This window comes from Pangasianodon hypophthalmus, chromosome 23 (genome assembly GCF_027358585.1).
Source record: "Pangasianodon hypophthalmus isolate fPanHyp1 chromosome 23, fPanHyp1.pri, whole genome shotgun sequence".
NCBI lineage: Eukaryota > Metazoa > Chordata > Actinopteri > Siluriformes > Pangasiidae > Pangasianodon > Pangasianodon hypophthalmus.
Window position 1 is genome coordinate 8,458,228 of NC_069732.1, and position 12,987 is coordinate 8,471,214.

General features: G+C 41.4%; 1 protein-coding gene across 5 annotated transcripts in view; it reads right to left on the minus strand.

Moving 5' to 3' along the window:
* atxn1a (ataxin 1a) overlaps positions 1-12,734 on the minus strand; it is a 102,052-nt gene extending 89,318 nt beyond the window's left edge. For 2 of the 5 annotated variants that reach the window (XM_034298601.2, XM_053228378.1), the window contains exon 1: positions 12,218-12,439. The gene's annotated coding sequence lies outside the window, so the exon portion shown is untranslated. Of the gene's footprint in view, positions 1-12,217; positions 12,440-12,616 lie in introns of those variants that run through there. The other 3 variants (XR_003403657.3, XM_053228379.1, XM_026929690.3) reach the window with 3 other exon arrangements.
* Between the last annotated feature and the right edge of the window lie 253 nt (positions 12,735-12,987).

Consider the following 12,987-nt stretch of genomic DNA (forward strand, 5'->3'; position numbering starts at 1 on the left):
CTCTGGGTCACTCTGATCTGTTTCTTTGAAAAGAAAGTACAGCCAGACTAACACATACTGTGAACATTTCTAACAGAATGTTATAAAATATGGAAAAAGGACTATACTGACGTTCTATTTAATAGAGCCAGTATGGGTGCTAAAACTGTAGGCTTGCCAGGTTTAGCACAAACCTGTGACATGTATGAATATTATCATGCTCATGCATGCCTGCTTGCCCACACACTATCCCCATACAATTCAGTCATTAATGAGGGCCAGCTCATCTCACTTCCCTGACGGAAAAGCACCCACTATAAATGCCTGTGTGTGTGTGTTTTGTGTTAACCCAAGCTCTTTTCAAATTACACAGTGTGTAACATCAGCAAACGGTACTAACTACAGACAGACAAACATCTAATTTCTCACCCAGAATTGACACAGTTGTCGTTAATAATAATGGATGTTACTTCATAACTTCATTCATGTCACTGACTAGACCTATGTAAAATGACAAAATGTTCATGAAATCATGATAATTTATGTGATGATACATGTTCCAAAAGTATTGCAGGTATCATCAGTACATCTATCACTTGCCTTTTGAGTAGATGAATAGATGAGCTGTCTATTATGATATGATATTTCTACCATATTGCCCACTCCTATCACAAACTAGGTTCAGCTAGGTCTAAAATATCCCAAGTAGCATACATCACTTCTAGCTTCTATTCTATTCTAACTTCTCTTTTTGCATGTTGGATAAAAAATTACCACTAAAATGTCATTATCAAATGCCATCCATTATGCATTTTGTGTAGTTGCTCTGTATTTTATCACTGGGGAATGCAGCTACAAGTTATCACTCAAAAAATACTCCGAAAAGGTCAATGAGGTAATGAACATGAATCTGGAATGACTGACAGTTGCGCAGGAGTTTTTTGTACTCTCTGATATTAACTGACACCTCCAGGAAGCCCCGCCCCCTTCCCCATCTCACATTAGTAACCGCTCGTCTCGACTCAATTTTCTCGCTTGAAACAGGCGGCCTCTGTCTCTGCCAAGGTAGACAGAAAATGCTATGAGTTTATTAAAGTGAAATAAAATCTATACATGTATGTTTGTATTATTTAACATTAGACAAGTACAGTGAGGCGAAATAAGTATTCAGACACTATTGTTTTTGTTATTTAATACCTCCAGTGCATATATCATATATAAGACATTATGTACACTGTGGCAGTGTAGATAACATCAGCTAACTTATTACTGATACTACTGAAAAAGTTCAGCTCTTTTCTCACTGCAGTGAAGAGGCACTTTTTTTTGGCAGAAAAAGAAAAAAGACCAAAATAATATTGACTTTCAAAAATAGGCATACGACAGCATGTAAAATCCAACACCTTAAATCATTTTAATGGTAATTACAATTAGAACATGATTAAAAACATTGTTTTGCACTCCAGCATGGTTAAGCCTGCTGTGGTATAAACTGGAGTGTGTGTGTATACATGTTTTACGGTAATATCAGGTGCTTGGGGGAAAAAAGGCTGCTAATGGTTTGTCAAGATGGAGACACAAGAACAGTTTACGTGCACCTTTTCTTATTTGTTGCTGTGCCAAAAAATAGGAAGGAAGAACTTTTCTAGCATCTTAGCTAAAGCAGAAGAGCAACTCTTATATTTTCAATCTATAATTATAATGCAGGCTAGATGCTAGCTAGTCTGCAAGCTGCCTAGCTAACCATTAGCTAACAAGTCTGCTTTACTGATAGCTAACTAGCATCGGCCAGACCGGGATAACAGATATAACATGAACACAGATTGCTTATATTCATCATGGCTAATCTTGTTGTTCTCTCCAAATTAGAAAAAACAGATGGCCGAAATCAGAGGACATGATATGAAAAGAATACGAAAAGCTGAAGTGATCACTTTCATAGTTTTTCCTCTTGCTAGCACGCTAATATCACCATGAAAGCCAGCACCAAATCAGCACCATTTCTTCTTCTGGCCCATCAAATGTCCGTATACAATACTTCAGCACAATCACTGCCCTCTCCAGTTTAACTAGCAAGTGCTAAAATAATCTAGTGTGGAGCTCTTATGATGGCCAGAGAGCAGTGATTTTATTTTACTACACTCAATATGGATTTCCATGATGCACAGAGTAAAACAGAAAGAGTCAGTGGTTCCCTATGCCAACACAGCAGTCGGTTTATCACACATCTGTTTTCCTTAGGCTTACAGTACACACATCTTTACTGGGTGTGTGTGTGTGAGTGTGTGTGTGTGTGTGTGTGTGTGTGTGTGTTTGCGCTCTCTGCATTTCTGTGACTGCTTCAGTCAGACAGGCTCAGAAAAAGAGACTCTCCACACCTTTCTGTCTAGCCCTGTCAAGGTCAGGTGTGAATAAATGTGAGCAGTCTTTGTGCAGGGTATGAGACCTTCATGCTGTGAACTTTTATAGAAGTAGATTTTCAGACAAAATCTAATCTCTCAATCTATTATTTAGACACAGGGAAAATGAGTTCATGTTATTGAGAGATTTATGATATCAAAGTAGTAAGGGTGTATTTTTAGTATTTAAGACGTAATCAATTACGTAGAAAGGTAATTGGTAAATTGAAAGATTTACATAGTTATGTAGAAGCGAACATCTTTAAAATTGCAATAAACTGTGAGAAAATATTGTTTCTTGTATATTGTGTGCATAATTATCATAATTAATATCAACTGTGTAATACTTTTAATGGGTAATTCTTCATTGTGATTAACTGCGATGTTTAGTTTTAGGTGGTAACTTATCAAAATGAAAAGAATCAAACATTTCATCCATCCATCCCACTCCCTTTCACTGAACTGAGGATTAGTAGTATAGTGCTTTTAGATTTAGATCCCTTAGAGCCTTTCCTTTATCCATATATCTATCCATCCATCCACTCCATCTTCATTCCTATCCTCCATCCATCCACCCTATCTCCATTCCTATCTCCATCCATCCACCATACAGTATATATCCATTCACTTGCACCATCCATTTATTCTACTTTCCTTCATCATCCTCAAATTCTAACCTCATGACATCTACTCATCCTTCCAACCCACCCTCCTACCTTTTTCATCTTGTTTTATTCAGACTTCCTTTTGCTCCACCCATAATTCCCTAATTTCTATCTATTCATCCCTTCCCCTTCCTGATTTTGATACATACATCCATACATACATTCTTACATATAACCAGCCTTCCTTTCTTCCTTTATTTTTACCTATTCATTCATCCTGTTTCCCTCCCTCTGTCCATCTATCCAACCTTCCATCCATCAAGCCTTTCCTCCCTTACTCCCATCTATTCATCCACCTTACCCTCCTTCCATCTATCCATTCACCCACCGTCCCTTCTTTTTATCCATGTGTCTATCCACCCGTCCATCCATCCTTCCTTCCATCCATTCATCTTTCCCCCCATCTACCAATTTACTCCCATTCCATCCATCCATCTTCCTTCCATCTATCCACATACTCATATGACCGTTTAATGGCAGTTTGATTATCATAATTCAATTTTGTGATACAAATCAGCATACTGGTTATGTACAGTAGCTCCCCCCCTCCCCTTCTCTCCATGCCTAGAATAGAGCATCACGGTGTGGTCCAAAGATTAGCCTCATTTATCTATGTCAGGCCTCATCAGTCCACTTCCTGCTGCTCATTCAACCTGCCTCTCCATCTGAGTGCTGCTTCTACACACTCACCACTGCGGACTCTCTGCATGCTATTTACCAACAAATAATGTTTATCACTGCCAGAATCAGAGCTTCAACTCTCTCAAACATGTAAAAAATATACATATTTTTGAAGCAGTTCCAGAGTTAAGAAACATCTTAAATGATACAAGAAATAACCATTAATTAAGCAGATGCCTAACCAAAGTAAGTGGTATATCATGCCTGAGATCACAGAGAACTTCAGAAATGTGCGAATGTTGATTTTTCAGGTACCTCCGGCTAGGCAGCACACCCTTGTTTGGAAAGGCTGATGGAAAAAGGAAGAAACTCCCCAGAGATGTGGAAGGCAGGAATGCTGCTCTGGCTGCCTCCCCTACACGCTCTCAGGGAAGACTTCAGAGAGATGACACGTGGAGAACAGCAGAGGTGGAGACAGAGTCTCTCTTTCTAAACACACACTCTCTTACTACCCACATGACTTGACCCAGGAGGGGAAATGGAACAGAAATGGGCAGTGCTGTAGCTCCAGTCTTATCTCTGCATGCAGTACGTCAGCCTGTCATCTCTTTACTACTTCTCCCAACGTCCCAAGTTCAACTCCAGGAAATTACTTTGCAGCAGTGTATTTGTGAGTAGAAAAGCCTGTAGTAAAGTTTGCAACATGCTCCGATTATTGAAAAAGAGTCCAAACACCTTGGGGTGAATTAGTTGCTAGCCAGTGCATGTCATAGGACTAAGAAAGCATGCATAATAAGGAATGGTTATAGCAAGCCAAAAATAACAGTTGTAAGGGTGGGTTTCGCTATTCCACAGATTGTTTCTATCAGTGCTGCTTTCCTGTTATTGAATTCCTTTCTTGATGCATATCCTCCTTCACACTGGACGCACTCACTGCTCATGTCACCAGTGAAGTTTAAGCCGCATGGCACTGGCTTTCTGTGCCACCCTTGCCCATCATGCCTGTTCTCCGCCAGGGGCTTCACATCTTCTCCTCCCTGTCCTCCCTCCTCTGCAATGAGACACTGTTTAGCCCTGTCATTCAGCGGTTACTAAAGCTTGTAATCCAACCCTGACTGTGCATCACAGGTAATCCATAATGTTGGGAGGACTTGAAAATAGATGGTCAGGACTCTTCATGGATGGAGTTTTTGAAGCAAAGGAGAACCTTTGCCTTATATTTGTGGATACTTGTGTTTAATGGTGCATATTAGCTCCTAAATATATCAGCAAGGTGGGAACACTAATTGCCTTTACCCGCTTGCTACTGTAGGACTCTTCAATGCCGTCCAAACTAACTTGGGCAAAATTAGTATATTGTTTAACTCCATACTCAGTCCAAATCCAACTCATTCATTCCTCCATTCATCTTCAATAACTGCTTTCTCCTGGTCAGGGTCGCTGTGGATCCGGAGCCTGTCCTGGGAACACTGCGCGCAAGGTGGGGGAATTCACCTCGGATGGGCCACCAGTCCATCGCAAGGCGCCATACACACACATTCACACACATTCACACCTAGGGGCAATTTAGCACATGATTTTGCATGTGAAACATGTGAAACTCCATACAGGCTGAGATTCGAAGGACAAGTGCAGAGGACAAGTGACTAGCCTGTGCGCATGGGACACCTAGTAACAGTATTTTACTCACCATTGCCATTAATATCATTCAATGTGGATACATATTTCTTGGTGCATTGATGCTACAAATGCAGCTTGCTACATGTTCCCAAATCCCACCACCTGCTGCACCCAGACATCAACCAACTCTGTTCTGTATTATTGTACAGTATTGTGCTTTATGGTGTGGTACTTCCCTTCAATTAATGAGAAAGTATTTCATACTTTCATCACACCATAATCTATTAACCCCTGATTAATACCATTCGAAATTAACACACTTTACTAGCTAACAAGTGCAAAGTTTGGGATTAAATTTTGCTAGTGAATACTTTTCAGCCTAAATAATTCTTCTTCCGGGCTATAATTAAATTGGAATGTGCAAGCATTCTCTTGTAGGCTGGTCAGTACATTTATGTCCACCCCTTCATGTAGTGTGCACTATATTGTGCACAACTCTGGCTTGTGGTTAAGGAAGGAACAGAGGTAGTGACAAGGGAGTAATTTGGTCATACTACAAGAATTGTTCGAATGAGCAAGTGAAACACGAGACTGATGGTAAGACAGCTAAGAATAGAAGGCTGTTTTCAGTCATGTTTTTCTGCTAAGTTCCTCATTACACACAGACTCCAGGGTTGCTGGGAGACTTCCTCTGTTCCATCACACTATAGAGAGAACTGTATTGAATGTGAATCTAGACCAACAGCGAGGATTAAAAGCAGGGTGATATGGTTTAACATGAGCAACAGTTCTAAGAAAACGCACTCAGGCCTAGTTTTACATACAGCTGCAATTCTTTTAACTTGAAGGGAACAGAGCTGCTTTATGAATAAACCCATCAAGAAGAATTACAAAGCAATATGGGAGTCATCCACAGCTCACAGTAATGCATGCCTTAGGGCGTTTACACACTTGGCCCAAATACTTGAGTCCGTACCTAGGACCGATTCTGGGCTCGTTTGGGGGAGGGGCTCATAATCACAGGTTTGCTTTCACATTACTAACGAACCATGGATCAATTGCGCAATTCCATACATCATTTTTGTGCATGCAGGTTTGCAAAATGGTAGGCTCTAGGTTCCTGCATTTGCTTTTTTTCCTGTGGTACCCACATTCAAGCACTTTTGTTTTTAATTCAACATGACATGACATTTAACATTAACATAAGTGATGCAGACTGGACCTTGGTTGAGCTCATGACCACCGTTTTCAAGAGGACCAGGGATGGGTTCTCTGGACTCCTCTCATGGGCCCGAAAACAGCTTTAACAAACTATCAGGGCAAATGGCCAAGAGTAAAAAAAGCATGAGTGAAAATGACCATTCAGGACATAAACCATTGATTTCCTGTATTGCATACACTGAGTCATCAGCACTACTCACTACTGTATGACATTTTATAGCTCATTAAGGTGACTCCTGACTGTCCAGAAATATACCTATAGTACAACACATCTGTGTCCCATCCAGTGTGTATTTCACCTCGTGTCCAGCATTCCCACAAAAGGCTCCATATCCAGCATAACCCTGACTTAAAGTAGTTACTGAAGATAAATGAAAGAATTACACATTGTTGATTCACGTGTGCACAATTTATTTGAGAACTTCCTCTGAATTGCAGTATGCAGTACTAACATTGCTCCCGTGATCTTAATATGTGCAGCTTAGCTCCATGAACTACAATTTCCACTTTTGCACATTGTTACATTCCAAATTGAAAGCACAGATGGAATCCGTGCACTAAGTCACCGCTGGGAGTTGCAAGGAAGAAGAATGGCCTGCATGCCGACATCCACTCACTGGAGAAAGGAATGTTTTTCATCTTGACATCAAAAACCTCTCGTCAGTGCTATAGTACAAAAGTGGCTTTCGTCCGTGTACTTCACCCATGAAGGGGAGTAGATGAATAAAGCTAGGATGAAAGATGGCTGGCTGGGAAGGGTTGGAACCAGAACATTTTACTCCAACTCCATCCGGGTAGTTTTCTTTTGTCTGCTTATACTTTGTCACTGTGACGAGTTCCCTGGATCTTTTAATGTGAAAAGTGAGGTATATCAACGAGCAAAGTACAACTGACTCATTTGGCAGACATCTTTATGCAACGTGACTTACAACTGAGATGAGATTAGGGATTAAATTAGGGATCTTGCTCAAGGATTCAGCAGTGGTTCTCTGAACTCACAAGCTTCCAAATTACTAAATTACTAGGCCAGGACCTGCACACATTACTGCCCATTACTGGGGGGTTGGGGGGTGCAGCGGACACTCCCAGACTGGGTGGGGGCCCAGATCCACTGACATGTTTAAAGGGACCTATTTTGTCAAAATATGTTGGTAGATACAACAGCGCCTGGCACCGGTTTCTCTCTAATTTGGTCTTGGCCAATTGTCACCAGCCAGCTCTCCCGTATCATATGACAGCTACAACCAGGAAAGGTGAGGGCTAGCGCATGCTTCCTCCATGACATTTGAAGCCAGCTACCACATCTTTTTGAACTGCTGCTCGTGCTGCGTCACAGGACAAAGTAACACACTCAGAAGACAGCACTATCCATCGTCTACTGCATACATGAGCTCACAGATGGCTAGTGTTGCTGCGATTGACAGGAAAGAGATAAAGAGTATTTTACTCTTTTGGACTTCCAGCCACTGATGGCTATGGCATCGTCAGTATTCAAACTTGCATTCTCTGGACAACAGGTTGAAGCTAGCTAGGTATTTTATGTGAAGAATAAAATAACTTACACTCTGTTACAGAAAAATATTCAAAGATGTGGTGGAATGATGCCATCTTGGAGTCCTGAAGACGTTCCAGTGATGAAAAATTTATAGGAACAGCCTAACCAAAGTGTTGACGCTGGAGTTTAACAGTACTAGAATTGCCTTTAAGAAAGGTACATGTGATACAATTTTCAAAGGTGGCCAAAATACAGTAAGAAGTTTGCTACTTTTCTCCTAAATGAAAAGAACTTTATACTGCAAGTGTGCATGTGCATGCTTTGCTCAAATAATTCTATCTGTACAGAAGGCACACAGGGACAGTGGTGATATTGTAAGGTATCCATTATGGCAATATAATGCTTGCTGAGTACTAAGGTATATCACATAACCAATTATTGGTGCATTTGTAAAGTTGAGTGTCCTGATAAAACAGCCATTAAACAGAGTGATCTGTGTCTTTAGTGACAAACAGCATGGCTTGGCTTGTCTGCTTTTGCACGCAAACCTGTGAGGGAGTGTGTGCTGAGAGCTTGTCTGGATAGGCCTCATTTTACAGTGTGTTCTCGGGAACAAGGTGAAGCCAGGTTGCTGTTCGTCCCTCCCCTCTGGTGTGTAAACAAATTTCTGGTTCAGCTGGCTCGCTTTAGCCATTGGCTGATCCTGTCCCCGTCAATCACTGCGGCCTTATGTAAGCACTATCTGCAGGTGGAGGTGTGTCCCTCCATATTTCACTGGCACTCGAGCGTGAAAGGTTAGCCTTGCCTGCACCTGTCACTCCCTCTGCATGGTTCAGCAACCAAGCCCGTTAGAACACTTTCAGTGCCCTTAAAAGTGCAGATGCAGTTAAAAAGAAACACTGACAAGAATGATCACTAAGGAATCAGTAGCTACGTTTGTATGTGTGTCTGTGTGTTGTAACTCAAGACAAATAAGCTGCCACACAAGAGCACTCTTGATTAGACCACACACTGTGTCTTCATTACAACTCATTAACAATTAAACGTAAGCAGTGCCGAGGACATTTGTGCTCCCGGATCACCGTAACATAAAACACACAAATGTTTTAAGCAACTAAAAAACTCATAAAATTCTACAGGAATACTCACATCAGAATAACACACAACAAAGCAGCTTTGCAAGGAGAAAATACAACAATATGCCCTTAGCGGCATCATGATCTTGTTTGCACAACGGTGTATTTTTATAGTAGGGCTACACAATTGCATGACTATATATTAAAATTGTAAATACTCTGCAACATTTAGAACCTGGCAAACATTTGATGTGACATGGATAAAAAATTAAGCAGCATTACTGTGACCAAAATTATTTGGGTTTTTTTGATCACATGAATGCACTCGTGCATTGTAGGAAAAATGCAATACCATTATCAGACCTCTGAGAATCAGCAGATAACCAATACTGATTCAACAGTATCGTTCAAGCTACGTCAGTACGCAAGTCTTTCATCAGAATGCCATGCCTCTCTTTGGCACATCTTTTGATTTTTGACTGTCACCATGGACACACAGGCAGGAAACAATAATATCATGTGATTGATATTACAGTCTAATATCAATTAGTAAAACTAAAGTAGAATGTTATTTCATGCCTAAATATCACGCTTCACCCTAAAATCATGTTGCAGTTTTTTTTTTATTTCTGTTTCACGCTGTTTAAGAAGAAGAATCCTAAGTAACTTAGCTAACTGACTTTTGTATTAAAAAATCTAAACAGGTCAGCCGTGTTCACAGCATGCATAAAATAAATACGTGGATTGGACTGCAAAATCTGATCCGATACCAGTTCAACGTACTTATCTAATCAGTGCATCCTACTCCTCTATACAATTGGTTCTTGCAGTTAACAAGTTTCGCTTTTTAAAAAGGTTCATAATTAGAACATTTTCTGAAAGAGAAGCCAACAAAGCAACAGAGGGCCATTCATTTTCTATCTACATCTGCAATTTCAGCAATAATGGCAAGCAACAAACGACATGTGAATTGAGATTTTCTCCATTCTATGCAAAGTAGGTATGATGTGACAAAGCAACAGAATCCAAACTATTAGGTTGAATGATCCTGGACCAATCCTATGGCGTGTGTTGTCCGCCGTTTCTTCAGTTTCCCACTCACAATTTTAGTTGCTAACTGCAATTAGTTCCCATCTACCATTTAACATGCAAAATGTAACAAAACCTTTCATCCTATCCCGTCATGTACGGTATAACGTTTCATTAACTGTGTATAGAGACACTGGTAAGAAAAATCAAGATTGGAAGGAAGTAGCAGAGATCGCCGGTGCTACTAGTTAGTGTATGTATCTAGTACAGTTAGCTTGCTTTGCTAATCTGCCAATAAAGCTCAGTCACACTGATTCGGTCACTAAATGCCCAAAGAAGACAAAGACATTGTTCCCAATGACAAATCACTAATCACTATTGGTCCCAACAGCCAGTCACTCATCACCCATCCATCTTTATTCTTCATTTCAAACTCTCTTCTTATTTATAATTAAGTAAATCTGTTTTCCTTCATGTCCATTTGTCAACTACTTACTACAGCTTATTCTTTTTTGTCTTCATTTTCGAGAGAATAGTTGGTTTGACTACTTTCTAAATATGTAATTCGTTAGTTTGTGGTGCCATGACCAACTTCTTTCTATAAAAAATGACTAAAAATCTATCATTTTCTATTCTAATAAAACTCTTCTTCTATTCTAAGTGTCTTCAGCAGCTTCCTCTTTCATGTAGCATGTTTTGATATGCAAATAATCATGTAATCAATTCAACAACATGCAAACCAGTCGATGACGTCATCTGGAAAGTTCCAGCACCTTTTTGAGCATGCACTAACTACTTTCCCCTGTAAAGATGTAGCAGCACTCAAAGCAGCACCAGGGACTTGTCACCTGCCTGTGGGGACTTAAGGTAAGGGTTTCTCCAAAAGGACAGCCTGGGGAACTCTAGAGTAGAATATAATTAAAAAACAATTATTGATTGGTCACGTGAGTCATTTGCATATTGCAACTTTGTTTTCTTACATAGAAAGACATAGATAGATAGATAGACAGATAGATAGATAGATAGATAGACTGGTAGAGAAAGCTGATATGGGGGTGATTTACAAACTGGTGCATTATATATGGTGTCTGCATTAGCAACAGTTCCTGCTGGTTGCTACAGATGCTCCAACGCCTCCGCGAGAGTCTCTGGAGATTTTTTTCTGCTCTAGTTGGCAAAACTTATGTGCAGCAAATGGTTGCACGTCATAACGCACATATGAACTGTCTGGACAAAATGCATTATATTTTATATCTGCAACAACCTTTCTAATGCACTCATTTATCTAATGCACATGGTACGAGTTATATAAATGTAAACAATGGGAGGGGGGGAAGCCTGTCAGCGCTATCAGGGATCCCAGCAGCCCGTTATATAACTGGACCCGATGTGCACCACGGGAACAAACCTCAATGAAGCTGCGCGACACACACACACACACACACGAATTTCACCGAGTGCACACAAACACGTCTTAGCGCGTGCGTAACTGTTGGAAATGTGACTGAATGTTCCCAGTGATCGCGGTGCTCCGTGTGTGTGTGTGTGTGTGTGTGTGTGTGTAGGTTGCTCCTGCGAGAGATCAGCGCCGCTTACAACTTCCGCGATTGTGTTTTCACGCACAGACAGAAAGTGCAAAAAAAAAAAAAAAAAGCCACGTCGAAGCACTGACGTTGTAAAAGTAGGTTACAGTACAGGAGTGTAGCGTAGCGTAGTGTGTGTGCGTGCGTGCGTGTGTGTGCGCGCGCGCGTGCGTGCGTGCGTGCAGCTGATGAGTGGCGCAGTTCTCCAGCGCTCTCGCTTTAAACTCAGAGCCGGCGCGAGCGCTCCCTGCCCGGCTTCCCTCTGCGAACCTGCCGCGCGCGCGCTCTATCTGTCTATAACACTTTTTCCCACAGCAGTCCAGCTGTGACTCAACTGCCAAACGCTGGTGTAGTTCAAATCGAGCTGTTTTAATCAAATGACAAAGTAGTACAAGCGCTTTTTAAGTGTTTTTTTAATGTTGTAAATGAATGTCAGTCTGTGATCCGATGTGCCCTTTTCGTTCCGGCCAAATTCCCCCCGCATCCCGCGGCTAAGCCTCGCTCTGTGTTGGGCAGAAAGCGGACTTACTGTGCGCCGGATGGGCAGCGGAAGTGAGCGGCTGTCCGCGCTGCTGCTGCCGGGCTCCCTGCTCCCTGCGCCCGCTTCACCTCCACTAGCACGACGGCGTCTGCTGCAGCCGAGCTACTAGCTCTCTCTCTCTCTCTCACACTGTGTATGTGTGTGTTCCCACCTCCCGTCTGTGTGTGTGTGCGTGTGTGTGTGTGTGTGTGTGTGTGTAAAGGCGTGCGTACGTGCGTGTATGTGTGTGAATGTGTAACCCAGATATGGAGCACTTGGCCAGCCCCGTTAGCTTAGCTTAGGCTAGGCTGTTTCAGTCCAATTTAAAAAAGAAGAACAGAGGACCGCTTTATGATTTTGACACCTTTTGAGACCATGAAAAAAAAAACATTTAAGTGAAGACCTTACCAGAAATGTGTTATAGGATATAACAGACTAATCCACAGTCTTTAAATAGAGTTATTCTTCTCTGTGCTGCTGCTGTTGCTCTGAGGTGGAGTACAGCACAGCCATGTACTGAGTGCTGCTTCTATCAGAGTACTTAGATTTACAGCTTTTATAGGCCCTTGTTCTTGGTGTTCTTGGTGATTAGTCACTCCTACTCAGTCCAGTCCAAGGTTTTGGACATGGGATGGCAAAGGGAGGGCAAGAGCTCACTAATGTGTGGCACCACCTAATTATCGAGAGGACAAATGTGCATTTACAGAATAGCTCATTTCTTTCTTTCTCAAATAATGACATTACTACACTGGCTTCATTCATATGCTACAATTAATATT